Here is a 13,367-nt window from a genome sequence, read left to right on the forward strand (position 1 = left end):
TTGAATGTAAAGGCATTCTCCCCCAAAGCAAAAATTGATTTGGTGATTTCTCCTTCTATGTTGCAAATTGCCAAATCAAATTTTCTCCTTTATATTTTGGTAAACTCGATGTGTCCTATTGTTACTTCTGATTTTTGTTTTCAGATTTGAGTTTGTATGTAATGTAAATTCCAAATTTTCATTTACAAGTTTGATTTCCTTGCAAATTTGAAAAATTTAGAGGTTAATTTCATTAAAACCCTAATGTTCATTTTCAAATTTGAGCTTGTGAATTACGTAATTTAGGATAATTGTTTTAGATTTGAGTGTTATTCAATTTCAAAATTCAAAATTTCACTTGCAAGTCAAAATTCACATTCAAATTTTAAAATTAAGTGGTTAATTGTCAAAACCCTAATTTTCAAAATTTTAAAAAATTGAGCTTGTTGGTTGTTTAAATTTTGAATTTATCTTTTCAGAGTGGCTTCAAATTAAAATTTGCAATCTTGGATCAGATTTCATATTTTAAAATTAAGTGGTTACTGAACAAAACCCTAATTTTTAAATTTAAATCAATCTTGTGCATTTCCGAATTTTGGATTAATCATTTTAATTTCAACCTTGGATCTATTTTTAAATTTTAAATTTCTTATGGACAATTTAAAATTTAAATTTTAAAATTAAGTGGTTAATTAAAAGAGCCCTAATTTTTAGATTTAAATTGATTATTTCAATTTCCAAATTCCAACATTAGTTTTCAATTTTAAATTTTAAATTTTAAATTTTAAACTTTGATCTCCTAGTGGCTAATTTTAAATGTAAATTCAGAGTTATTTTTACATATTTCTATTCTTAAATTTCAATTTCCTAGGGGATTGTTTCCTCAGAGGAACTATGTGTTGGTATTATGGATGTGTTGCATTAGTTTTGTCATTGATGTCAAAACTCATCCTTCTGGAGATCTATAGTTATGTTGAACCGACACATTGTGTCCACTGACAAGTTCAGTGACTTATGCATAGTCACTGGTATATTGTTCACTGATAGGTTATATGGTTCACCGACACTGAGGATGACTTGTTATCATCTGGATATCACTTGATTATGTCAAAGACAAGGTTTGGATACTTGGTTTTGGTAATTTGGTTAATGGTCTAGTCAGGTTGACATATTTGATGTTACCGACAGATTGGTCAAGGTTATGGATTGGTATGCATTATCTATTCCAGATCAGCACGACACATTATGGAGATGATTTATTGAGATGACATGATGCATCACATCCAGACTTATTTGTAATTTATTTAATTGTAATATTCTTAGTGAGCCGACCTACACATTTGGTCATAGGTTTTGTATATATGTAAGATCTCATTTGAGATGAGATAGGATATGGTATGTAAAGTTATGGTATGACACTGTAACATGGTATGTGTGAATATTGAAGATCATATGAGCAGACCATAAGAGAAGGTTCAAGGAAGGTTTGAAGGTGTTTGCCAGAGCTTAATTGGTACTGAATCCAACATTGGAGATGCTATTTTGAGCAGTACATTATTCTAGGATTTAACCATCCTACTATAGTCATTGTGACTCCCATTTGAGCAGTGTGTTCTAGGCGGTTGGCCTTTCTACATGTGCATACCCTATTTGTATACACATACTATCTATAGTAGTATCATCTAATTGTGGGTAGGGTTTCCCACCGTAGTTTTTCCCCTTACAGGGTTTCCACTTCAAAATCTCTGTGTTATGTGTTGTGGATGTTGTTTCTCTTTCTATTTCATGCATTAAGTTTCACCGATATTGAAATTAATTGTTAATCTATTAATCGACATTAAGTTTGGTTTACCGGTATCAAGTATCAAGTTTGGATAAGTTATAATTGGGTTGAAATTAATTGACAACTGATTCACCCCCCCGCCCCCCCACCTCTCAGTTGCCTTTCGGTTCCTAACAATTGGTATCAGAGCCAAGTCCTCTTTTTGCAGAAGCTTAACAACTTGAGGAGATCCTATGGCAACTAACATTTTTAGGAAGGACAATTCAAAACTTGATGGAACTAACTATGGTATATGGAAGATCAGACTGGAGACACATTTGAATTGCACTGGAAGAGACATATGGGAAGTTCCAAAGAATGGCTATGTTGGTCCTACTCAGAATTAACCTAATCCACCTACATTGGGCAAGGATCAAGAGAATGATTGCAAAGCAAGAGAAGCACTTTTGAGTGCATTATCAGATCAAAATATCATGGGATTATTAGACCGATCTATTGCTAAATCTATTTGGGATAAATTGGAGACATTGAATGAAGGAGATACCAGTGTCAAAATTGCAAAATTGGAATGTTTCCGGGTCAGGTATGAAAATTTGAAAATGGAAGAAGATGAAAAAATTTCTGCTTTTTTGGAAAGAGTTAATGAAATTGTTTTAGGAATACAATGTTGTGGAGGATACTTAAGTGAAGATGAATTTTTTTCTAAAGTTTTAAGAGCTTTTCCACCAGCATACAAAATGAAAGTAACTTCTATTAATGAGTTGAGAACAATGCCCAATACATTAGTATCTAGAGATACCTTGGTTGGAAAACTTTCAGCATTTGAGCTTGAGGAATTTGGTCCTGTTACTACTATTAAGACAAATTTAGCCTTCAGAGCATCATCATTTGCAACATCATCATCATCATCATCATCATCATCATCATCATCATCATCATCATCATCATCATCATCATCAGACAAATATGATTGAAAAGCACTTTATGCAAAATAACTTGAAGATATCAGAAGGGAAAATGAAGAACTGGAAGAACTTGAAGCACTATTTGCAAGGAAAATGCCTAAAGGTCCACTTGGAAGTAAGTATGAAGGTAAAGCATCATTTAAACGTTTTAATTGAAATAAAGTTGGTTATATGGCATCTAGATGTCCTGATAGACATGTAAGATTGAGAGAGGAAGCTAAGAGAACATATAAGCCTAACCTTGAATATCAGAGATACAAATTTAAGAAGAATAGAGACAAATCTTGTTACTATGCTGATGAAGGAGTCACAGATGATTCTGATGAAGAATCGACAGACAATGGATGGGATTTTGTTGCAATAAAAGAAGATCAACTGACACCTACTGTTCCACCGATAGAGAAGGCCCTAGCAGCTAAAATTGAAGAAAAAGATGAATGGGTCATAGATTTCAGATGTTCACATCATATGGCTGGTGATAAGAGTAAATTCTTGTATTTTCAGGAATACAATGGAGGTCTAGTAAGGTTTGGCGATGATAAATCTTATTTAATCAAAGGAAAAGGTACTATATCCTTGGATGGTAAGCACGATACTGACAATATTTATTATGTTGAAGGTTTGAAGCATAATCTTTTGAGTGTTGGTCAATTAGTTGAAAAGGGATTTTAGTTACAGTTCAAGAATGGTAAGTGCAAAATCAGAAATAGAATTGGATTGGAGATTGCAACTGGTAATTAGACTAAAGGTAATATCTTTCATTTGAACAACAATGATAAGACATGCTTGATTGCACATATTGATGAAAGTTGGTTATGGCATAAGAGACTTTGTCATGTAAATTTTCATTGCATTGTAAAGATCAGTTCAACTAAGGCAGTAAGGGATTTACCTAAGATTGTGAAACCTCATAATCTGGTATGTAAGGAATGTCAAATGGAAAAGCAAGTTAGAACAACTTTTAAGAGTATTTATGAGAAATCCAATAATGTTCTTGATTTAATTCATATGGACTTGTGTGGTCTGGAAAGAACAAGAAGTCTACAGGGAGATAGATATTTTATGCTAATTATTGATGATTATTCTAGAATGTGTTGGGTTACTTTTCTCAAGGAGAAACCATTAGCTTTTGGAAAATTCAAATTATTCAAGGCAATGGTAGAAAATGAAACCGGTAAGAAAATCAAATGTTTGAGGCCAGGTCAAGGAGGAGAATTTACATCTAAAGAATTGAATAGATTCTGTGAAGTGAATGAAATCAAAAGATAACTATCAGCACCTCAGACACCTCAACAAAATGGAATTGTGGAAAGGAAGAACAAAAATATTCTCGAAGAAGCTAGAAGCATGATATTGGAGAGAAGCAGTGAATACAATGGTTTACACTTTCAACAGAGTTCACATCAAAGGTGAAACCGGTAAGACCCCTTATGAACTATGGTTTGGTAATAATCCTACTCTTAAGTTCTTCAGAATATTTGGAAGCAAATGTTATATTAAGAGAGATGAGTATGTTGGTAAATTTGATCCTAGAAGTGATGAAGGAAAATTTCTTGGTTATTCATCTAAGAGCAAGGCATATAGATGTTTTAATAAAAGATTGTAGGAGATCATTGAGAGTGCTAATGTGAAGATAGATGAACACTTTAGAGGAAATTCAAGGTCTGTAGATTTTGAACTGGCAATTGAAATGATCATAAATGAACCAATACAGAGTGCACCAATACAAAATATGGATCCAGTCACACTGACATCATCAGAGAATTCCACAGTGACTAAGGAACAACAACATGTGAATAAACTCAGGTATGTAAGACTGAATCACTCAAAAAATCAGATAATTGGGAATAAGTATCAAGGTGTTATGACAAGAGGAAGACTGAAAAATGAAGAGGTATGCTTAATTTCTCAAATTGAACCAACATCTTCTATTGAAGCATGTCAAGATGAACATTGGATAAAAGCAATGGAAGATGAACTAAAACAAATTGAAAAGAACAATACATGGACATTAGTTCCCCGGCCTAAAGACAAAAATGTAATTGGAACTAAATGGGTATATAGGAATAAACTTAATGAATATGGTGAGGCAATCAGGAACAAAACAAGATTAGTTTGTAAAGGTTATTCACAGAAGGAGGGAATTGATTACAATGAAACCTTTGCACTAGTAGCTAGAATTGAGGCAGTCAGATTATTTCTTGCATTTGCAGCTCATAAGAACTGTAAAGAATATTAGATGGATGTAAAATGTGCATTTCTGAATGGTGATCTTGAAGAGGAAGTTTACATTGAACAACCTGATGGATTTTCATTGACAAATGATAAAGATATGGTTTGCAGATTAAGGAAAGCTTTGTATGGATTGAAGCAAGCTCCTAGAGCTTGGTATGCTAGATTGGACAAATATCTTTTGAAGCTTGGTTACACTAAAGGTAATGCTGACAACAACTTATATTGCAAAGTGACTAATGATGACATGTTGGTTATTGAATTTTTTGTTGATGATATCATTTTTGGAGGAGAAGATGGATTTTGTAAGGAGTTTGCTAACAAGATGCAGGAAGAATTTGAAATGTCATGATTGGTGAGATAAAATTATGTTTAGGATTGTAGATTTCATAGATTGATAGAGGTATATTCATATGTCAAACAAAATACTTAAAGGAACTATTGAAGAAATTTGGTATGGAAAACTCCAAACCGGTAAGTACTCTTATGACTACAATTGATAAATTGACATTGAAGGATGATTCAACTCCTGTTAATCCAACAATATACAAATCTATGATTGGAGGTTTACTGTATTTGACACAAATAAGACCTGATATAATGAATGCAGTATGTATTGTTTCAAGATTTTAGAGTAATCCTAAAGAAAATCATGAATCACCAGTAAAAAGGATTTTCTGGTATCTACACGACACAACAAATCTTGGTTTATGGTACTCTAAAGATAATTTTTTTGATTTATGTGAATACACTGATGCAAATTAGGTAGGAGATATAGATGATAGAGAGAGCACCACTGGTGGAGCATTCTTTCTTGGTAGTAGATTGATTTCATCATTAAGCAAGAAGCAGAGTTGTACATCATTATCAACAACAAAATCATAATATGTTGCAACAACAACTAATTGTACTTAGATATTATGGATTAAGAAAATGTTGAAGGACATAAAGGTAAAATGAAAAGAACCAATAATCATTTATTGTGATAATTTAGCAGCAATTGATATATCAAAGAATCCAATATTTCACTCTAAGACTAAGCATGTTTCTATCAAATATAATTTTCTGAAAGAGAATGTTGAAGCAAAAGAAGTGAAATTGGTTTATGTGAATATTAAAAAGAAGATTGCAGATATATTTACGAAGCCTTTGCCTAAGTAAACTTTTGAATATCTCAGAGAATAGCTTGGGGTAATACCCTCACCGGCAGAGACTTAGATGATTGAAGATTGGCATCAAACCGACATAAACTAAAAGAGAAACCTTTTTTCGGCTTTGATGGAAGAGAGCTACTTCTAAGGGAGAGTAGTTGGTTATATTAATTGGTTATATTAATTGGTTGTATTAGCTGGTTATATGTTTTGATATTTATTTGCCTTGGCATTTGATGTCAAAGGGGGAGAGATATCTATGGAAAAACATTATTCCTTTAGAGAGATTATTCATTTGGGGGAGAGATATATACTCTCTGCATTTTGATTTTGATTTTTGGTATTGATCTATTTTGGAGATTGTTGGTTTTTGGTGTTTGGCATTCTATTTTGGCACTTAGATGTTTTTCCATCTAGTGTTGCCATCAATGCCAAAGAGGCAGATTGTTGGTATTACAGATGTGTTGCATTAGTTTTGTCATTGATGTCAACACTTATCCTTTTGGAGATATATAGTTATGTTGAACCGACACATTGTGTCCACTGGCAAGTTCAGTGACCTATGCACAGTCACCGATATATTGTTCACCGACAGGTTATATGGTTTATTGGCACTGAGGATGACTTGTTATCATCTGGAGATCACTTGATTATGTCAAAGACATGGTTTGGATACTTGGTTTTGGTATTTTGGTTAATGGTCTAATCAGGTTGACATATTTGTTGTTACCGACAGACTGGTCAAGGTTATGGAGCGGTATGCGTTATCTATTCTAGATCAGCATGACACATTATGGAGATGATTTATTGATTGGATATTGTTGTAAATGTATTGAGCCAACATGATGCATCACATCTAGACTTGTTTGTAATTGATTTAATTGTAATATTCTTGGTGAGCTGACCTACACATTTGGTCTTAGGTTTTGTATATATGTAAGATCTCATTTGAGATGAGATAGGATATGGTATGTAAGGTTATGGTATGGTACTATAACATGGCATGTGCAAATATTGAATATCATATGAGAATACCATAAGAGAAGGTTCAAGGAAGGTTTGAAGGTGTTTGGCAGAGCTTAACTGGTATTGAATCTAGCATTGGAGATGCTATTTTGAGTAGTACATTATTCTAGGATTTAACCATCCTACTGTATTCATTGCGACTCCCATTTGAGCAGTGTGCTCTAGGTGGTTGGACTTTCTGGATGTGTAGACCCCATTTGTATACACATACTATCTATAGTAGTCTGATTGTGGGTAAGGTTTCCCATTGTGGTTTTTCCCCTTACAGGGTTTCCACGTCAAAATCTCTGTGTTATGTGTTGTGGATGTTGTTTCTCTTTTTGTTTCATGCATCAAGTTTATTTGTTATTGAAATTAACTATTAATCTGTTAACCAACATTAAGTTTGGTTTACTATTATCAAGTATCAAGTTTGGATAAGTTATAATTGGGTTGAAATTAATTAACAACTGATTCACCCCTCCCCTCTCAGTTGCCTTCCGGTTTCTAACACTAGGATTTGATACCAATTGTTAAAAGCAATCACTGAGAAGGGGGGTTGTGAATCAGTGATCTACCGGAAATCAAATCCACAAACTTATTCTCTATCCACCAGTTAGAATTGCACAACAAAAAGGAACATAAACAAGCAACAAATAAACCACAGATCCACAACACTTGAATTTTTATGTGGAAACCCGGAAAGGGAAAAACCATGGTGGGGTTGGAACTCACAATATTCATATACTATGGCCAGGAGTACATAAATATTACATATATGGGGAATGCACTTGCATTAAGGATCACTTCCTAGAGCTTAGTGCTCAATTACAATGACCCAAAAGGCTACAACCTTCAAGGAAGTCTCACTGACTTACAATTTGATTACAATGAGAGAATACAATTAAATGAACTTTGAGATAGCATCTGACAATGTAAGAATGAGTTCAGGTTAAGCACTAGATCTTTGATTGTACTTACTCTGCAAATACTCTATTTCTATCTCAGTCAGCTACCAAATTGTTTGTAAACCAAATGCACACGTGAAACTACGCTCAATCACACCAAAATGGATTACCACACTTGTATTACATTGAAAAACAATCGCCAGATCAATCTTATATATCTGGTCATAACATAAAAGTAATCTCCTTCAAGTCGGCTTCAAGAAGTGTAATGTGTAGCTCCAAGTTGGCTTCAATATCGAACAAAGCATAGCACTGGCCCAAAAGATTATAATCACATTCTTCCTAAGGATCTTTCCATTCACCGAGATCACAAAATCAATCATGAAAAACACCACAATCAATGAAGATCATTCCAGACCAAAACATTACCGAGATAGCCCTGTTTTATCGATTAACAGTCTACCAGTTAACTCCTGCTTCCAGATATGATGAATCATGACCACTAGATCAAATCTTCAAGAATATTTTCCATCAATGACAACCCTAGATTATAAATCAAGCATCAAAAGTCACCGGATGAGTGTCAATTGCCAACAATCTCCCCCTTTGGAATTGATGACAACACTTGTGAAAAATGTCTAAGTGTTGAAACTTGTGAAACCTCTACACTAGATCAAGAATGAAATAATTCCAAGGATCCCCCTTAGATCAACAATCCAAAACTCTGCATCCCCAAAATTTCACTGCATCAATCTATACATTTTTCACCTCATCTCTCCCCCTTTGATAACAATGCCAAAGATAGGGTGTGCAACAAACTATTCTGTACATATATACACACACAACGAATGATCAAATCTATACATTCTTGAGTATATCTACATATGCCATCTTAAGGAACCCAAGATAGGTGTTCCACCCTGCCTGCAACTTCTCCAAAATTGAAACAAAAACATTCAAAACATAAGTATGAAACTCTATAGCCGCAATCTCAGTTGGCATCTCCTAAGACTTGTTTTGAATGTAGTCCATCTTATGATACACTAAGGTGTGTAACTGAGGACCAATTAGGTTCTGAAGTTCACCTGTCCGCCTAACCATTCTCCCTTCTCCTTCTCAAAATTCCAAATCTGCTCCATAATAGTAAAAATATGGCCTTCAATACTACCGATTAAGTTAGCTGTAGGATCATAAGCCTGAGAAATATGAGCTAACTGTCCTTTGCAATTATCTATCTGCTTGTCTATCTTAGTAGTAAAATTGGTCAAAATTAGACAAGACATTAATTTTTCCACTTTCGCTAAGGCCTCATCAATTAGTTTTAGTTCCTTATCTAGCTGGGCCTTATCATTACTAATCATTTGCAAAAATGTTTGAACTTTGGCATCTTTAAATTTCTTGATAGCTTGCCAAGTTGATGCCTTGGTCAAAGAATCAAACTGGGTGGATATATGATCTTTTAAGTTATGAAGCTTACCAAATGAACTGGTATTTGCATCAAGTTGCACTTCCCGTACCACCTGTTCCAAAACTTTAACTGATTTCTCAATAAGTGTCTTGTCTTCTAATTTTTATTGTGCTAAGATTGGCTTACACTTGGAGAGCAACAACAACAATCATTCTCTTTGCCAAAGACATCTGATTGAAAGGTTTGTCAAAACTGATGTTAAATTGTGTAAACTCCCTTATCTTTGAATTTTTCATGTGTCCATTGCCATAAGGATCAGAGTTTTCATTATCTTACCCTTCCCTTTATCTCATTTTTCATGTTCTTCTTCTTCCTTTTTCTTAGCCTCAACTTGACCAAATTTATTTACTTTAGGTGCCTTCTGTGCACCAGAGTCACCAGTTGGTGCACTATCCTCTACCTCAGCCGATTTATCATTCTTTTTGGTAGGCTCGACCTCTACAGAATCCAAAATTTGTTTCTCTACAACATCTTGAGTGTCTTCCTCTTTATTTACATCATTTACTAGAGGATTTTGTGACTGAGTGGCTTCATTTTGTGAAACAGTTTCTATTAGCGAATTCTTTGTAAGAAACTTCTTCCAGATTGCATTGGTTTCTCTCCTTATTTCTTCAAATCTTCTAACCATCAGGCTATTGAATCTGTGCTTGCTCTTGAATTCTTTTTTATTAGCTAACAAAATCAATATTTCAATTTCCTCAATAGTGATACTGGTGCACTGATTGACCAATTCACTCTCCTTTATTTCTCTATCAATTTGGCTAGCAAATTTTCTCCTAGCATCAACTAAACTATACAAATCTTTTGGAAGATATTTTTCTAATTCAATTAATTCTTTACTAAATAAATCCATTTACAAAACTATAGCTTCATCAATCTGCATCTTATCATTATCATCCATATTCTCATAATATATAGAAATGTTCTTCAAGTTTCCATCTTTAATAATTTCATCAATTAATTCTTGAATAGACATTGGAGGACTAATATGATACTCTATTTTTGAGGTCATCATCTTACAAGATTCTATAGCCTCATCCAAGTAAAATTTTATCTACTTTCCTTGCTTGGCTTTGCTTTTCGATACAGGATTAGACCTTGCTTTCTTCTCCTTCTGCCCTTTCATGTTAGCAACAGATTGGGGTTTTTGGATAACCCTAGAAAAATTTCTTTTCTTTGGTGCCTTAGGAATGTCTGCATTTGACTCAGTTTTAGATTGCACCAAAGAAACTGCCACATACTCTCTTTGGGGTTTCTGCTTCTTCCTCAAAACATCTTTACCCTTTGCAGATGAACCAGAGGGTTCTGGTCCAGTAGGAGGTGTCTTCACTGGAGTGGGAGAAGACCCTATTACCTTCACCTTGACTAGAGCAGGTGCAGTCTTTTGTTTGTTCCCTTTCTCAATTGCATCCCTAGTAGCTCTTGCAAATTTGACCTTCTCATGAGGGTGACCTTCTTCAACAAGGATGTCCTCTACTATCTTGGTAACTTTTCTTTTCCTTGCCGATTCAGTGAACTTGGTGTGTAGCTCCATTGATTTTCTTGGCAAGTTTTGAATATTTCTTCTTTTGTGTCTACTTGAGTGTTTAGCAAGTGTTGTGCGTAGGCATCCAAAGTGTCTTCATCAACCTCATAACTCATATGCATTATCCACACTATCCGGGGCTGACTCGCTTCCATAAGACATTCATCTTTGTTCAGAATAAAGCATATTATTCCCTCATATTACTTCACAATTTCTTTGGGGATTCTGATTCTCTATTTCATTTTGTCCTACAAAGTCTTGAAGAATGCCTACATGACAACATTTTGATTGTCTTTGTTGCCAAGTCTATCAAGCCCCTACATTATTTGTTGGGCCACTGGTCTGTCAAAAACCCACTATACTCTACCGGTTCTGGGGATCCGATTCATGAAGTAAAGCGGCAGACAGATAACCAAGGAACCAAATTTGAAGACATACTTTTTGTCTTGCTTAATTTTCTTCAAATTTATCATCAACTCCTCCAACAGATTACTGTACAGGTTATAATGAGCATCTTCTTTGACCATCTAATAAGCTGCATGGATGGCAGTGTCAGATATATAATTTAGTCTGTTAGAGAGGTACACTTTGTAACCAATTACCATCACAACAAACTTCACATCATCTTCCTTAATTGTGCTAATTTTCATTGAACGCCCATCAAAATCTGCACCAATTAATTTGTTGATTGTAGGGTTTGTGACTTTGCGTAACCTTGGCTTGTCACCGGTTTGATTTACACAAGTTACCACCCTAGTGGCGTATGCAGTAATCTTATAAGGTTGGTCTAGCCATATAAATTCAACATGGATCCTGCTTAGTACATACCTCACCCATTCATTTTCATCGAATGATGGAAAGTTTACAAATTAAGTGAAAGCCTTCATATGAAATTGCACAAATCTCAACTTGGTGTTACCAAAATCATCCATGATGCTGTCGGTATACAGGACCAAGATATCCTTAGTGCCGATTTCCTCAATCTCATGGTGAATGTAGGCTCATACATCATCAATGTGCAAAACTCCGTGCAGAATGAAAGAGAATCCTCCAGCTGGGTCAACCTCCATGGATTTGTAGGGGTGCTTCTTGAACACAAGATGGGTCCTATCCTTGACCTCAACAACAAGCAGGGTAGTAATTGAATACAAGGATTCCATTTCAAATTTTTTGAAAACCGAACTCAAAAATGCTTTTCAAAAAATACCTCAACTGATTGACGGATGCCCTAGATCACTCGCTGGATCGCCTTGTTATTCAACTTGAAAACACTATTCACAAAGTGAAGAATGACTCTTGTATTTTCCCTTTTAACTTTGCAAACCCTAATTTCACTTTGAAATAAATGCTCCTCAGATATCCAACTGGATGCCCTGATTAACTATTGGATGCCAAAATCAACCATCTGAATCCCGGATATCAACTGAAGTTCAATTCCTCTCATCTGTAATCCATTGGCTATAGATCTCATCAAGAGGTACTGCAAGATTTGTATGAGTTTGCCTCCCCCTAAGGCCAAAAGCCCTAGTTACCAAATGAAGATTTTACATCGGATTCAGGTACAAATCAATTATCTACCTTAGATTCATCCTTCTTAACCAACATCTTCTTATGTTGATCTCTGATCTCATCTACCTTTGCCTTTCCCTTTTCATCTGATTTGTTCTTGTCTACCAGAGCACTATTTTTGCTTCTACAGTACTTTGAAATGTGACTGGTTTTGTTGCATAGTTTGCTAACAACATTATTCTGCATAGGTCTAAAGTTCATATGATTTGGTCTTGTCCTGCACTGATTAGAGATATGTCCAAACATTCCACAAGCATAGCATCTCTTGTTCTAAAAGTTAATCATTACTGCTCTACACATATTTGACTTGTGTCCAAAATTTTTACATATGAAACACTGACTGGTAAAGGTAGGAACATTATTCATATTGTTACTATTCATCATTCCATTATTCATCCTACTTCTGCATTGACTTGACATACGACCAAACTTATTGCAAGTAAAACATCTACCATTGAATTTATGAGAATTAGGTTGTCTTATCGAAGGATTCTTTCTCTTCTTCTGATCAGGCTTTGTATTTCCTTGTCCAGATCTAGAAGATTCACCTTTCTCAAATGCTAGGCCTCTCATATCCTTTCCATGTCTCTGACTTTCGAGCATCTCATCAAGCCTTGTAGAACTAGCTTTGAATTTGTCTTTGTATTCATTAGCAAAAGCAAGTTCATCCCTGTCATGCCCAAATTTTTGGGCAAAAACCGGAACAACAATTTTTTTAAAACAACACAAATACATTAAATAATCTACATTTAAAATGGAATAAATAAGTATTGTCTTAACTA

The sequence above is a fragment of the Cryptomeria japonica genome, chromosome 8 (genome assembly GCF_030272615.1).
Source record: "Cryptomeria japonica chromosome 8, Sugi_1.0, whole genome shotgun sequence".
Classification (NCBI taxonomy): Eukaryota; Viridiplantae; Streptophyta; class Pinopsida; order Cupressales; family Cupressaceae; genus Cryptomeria; species Cryptomeria japonica.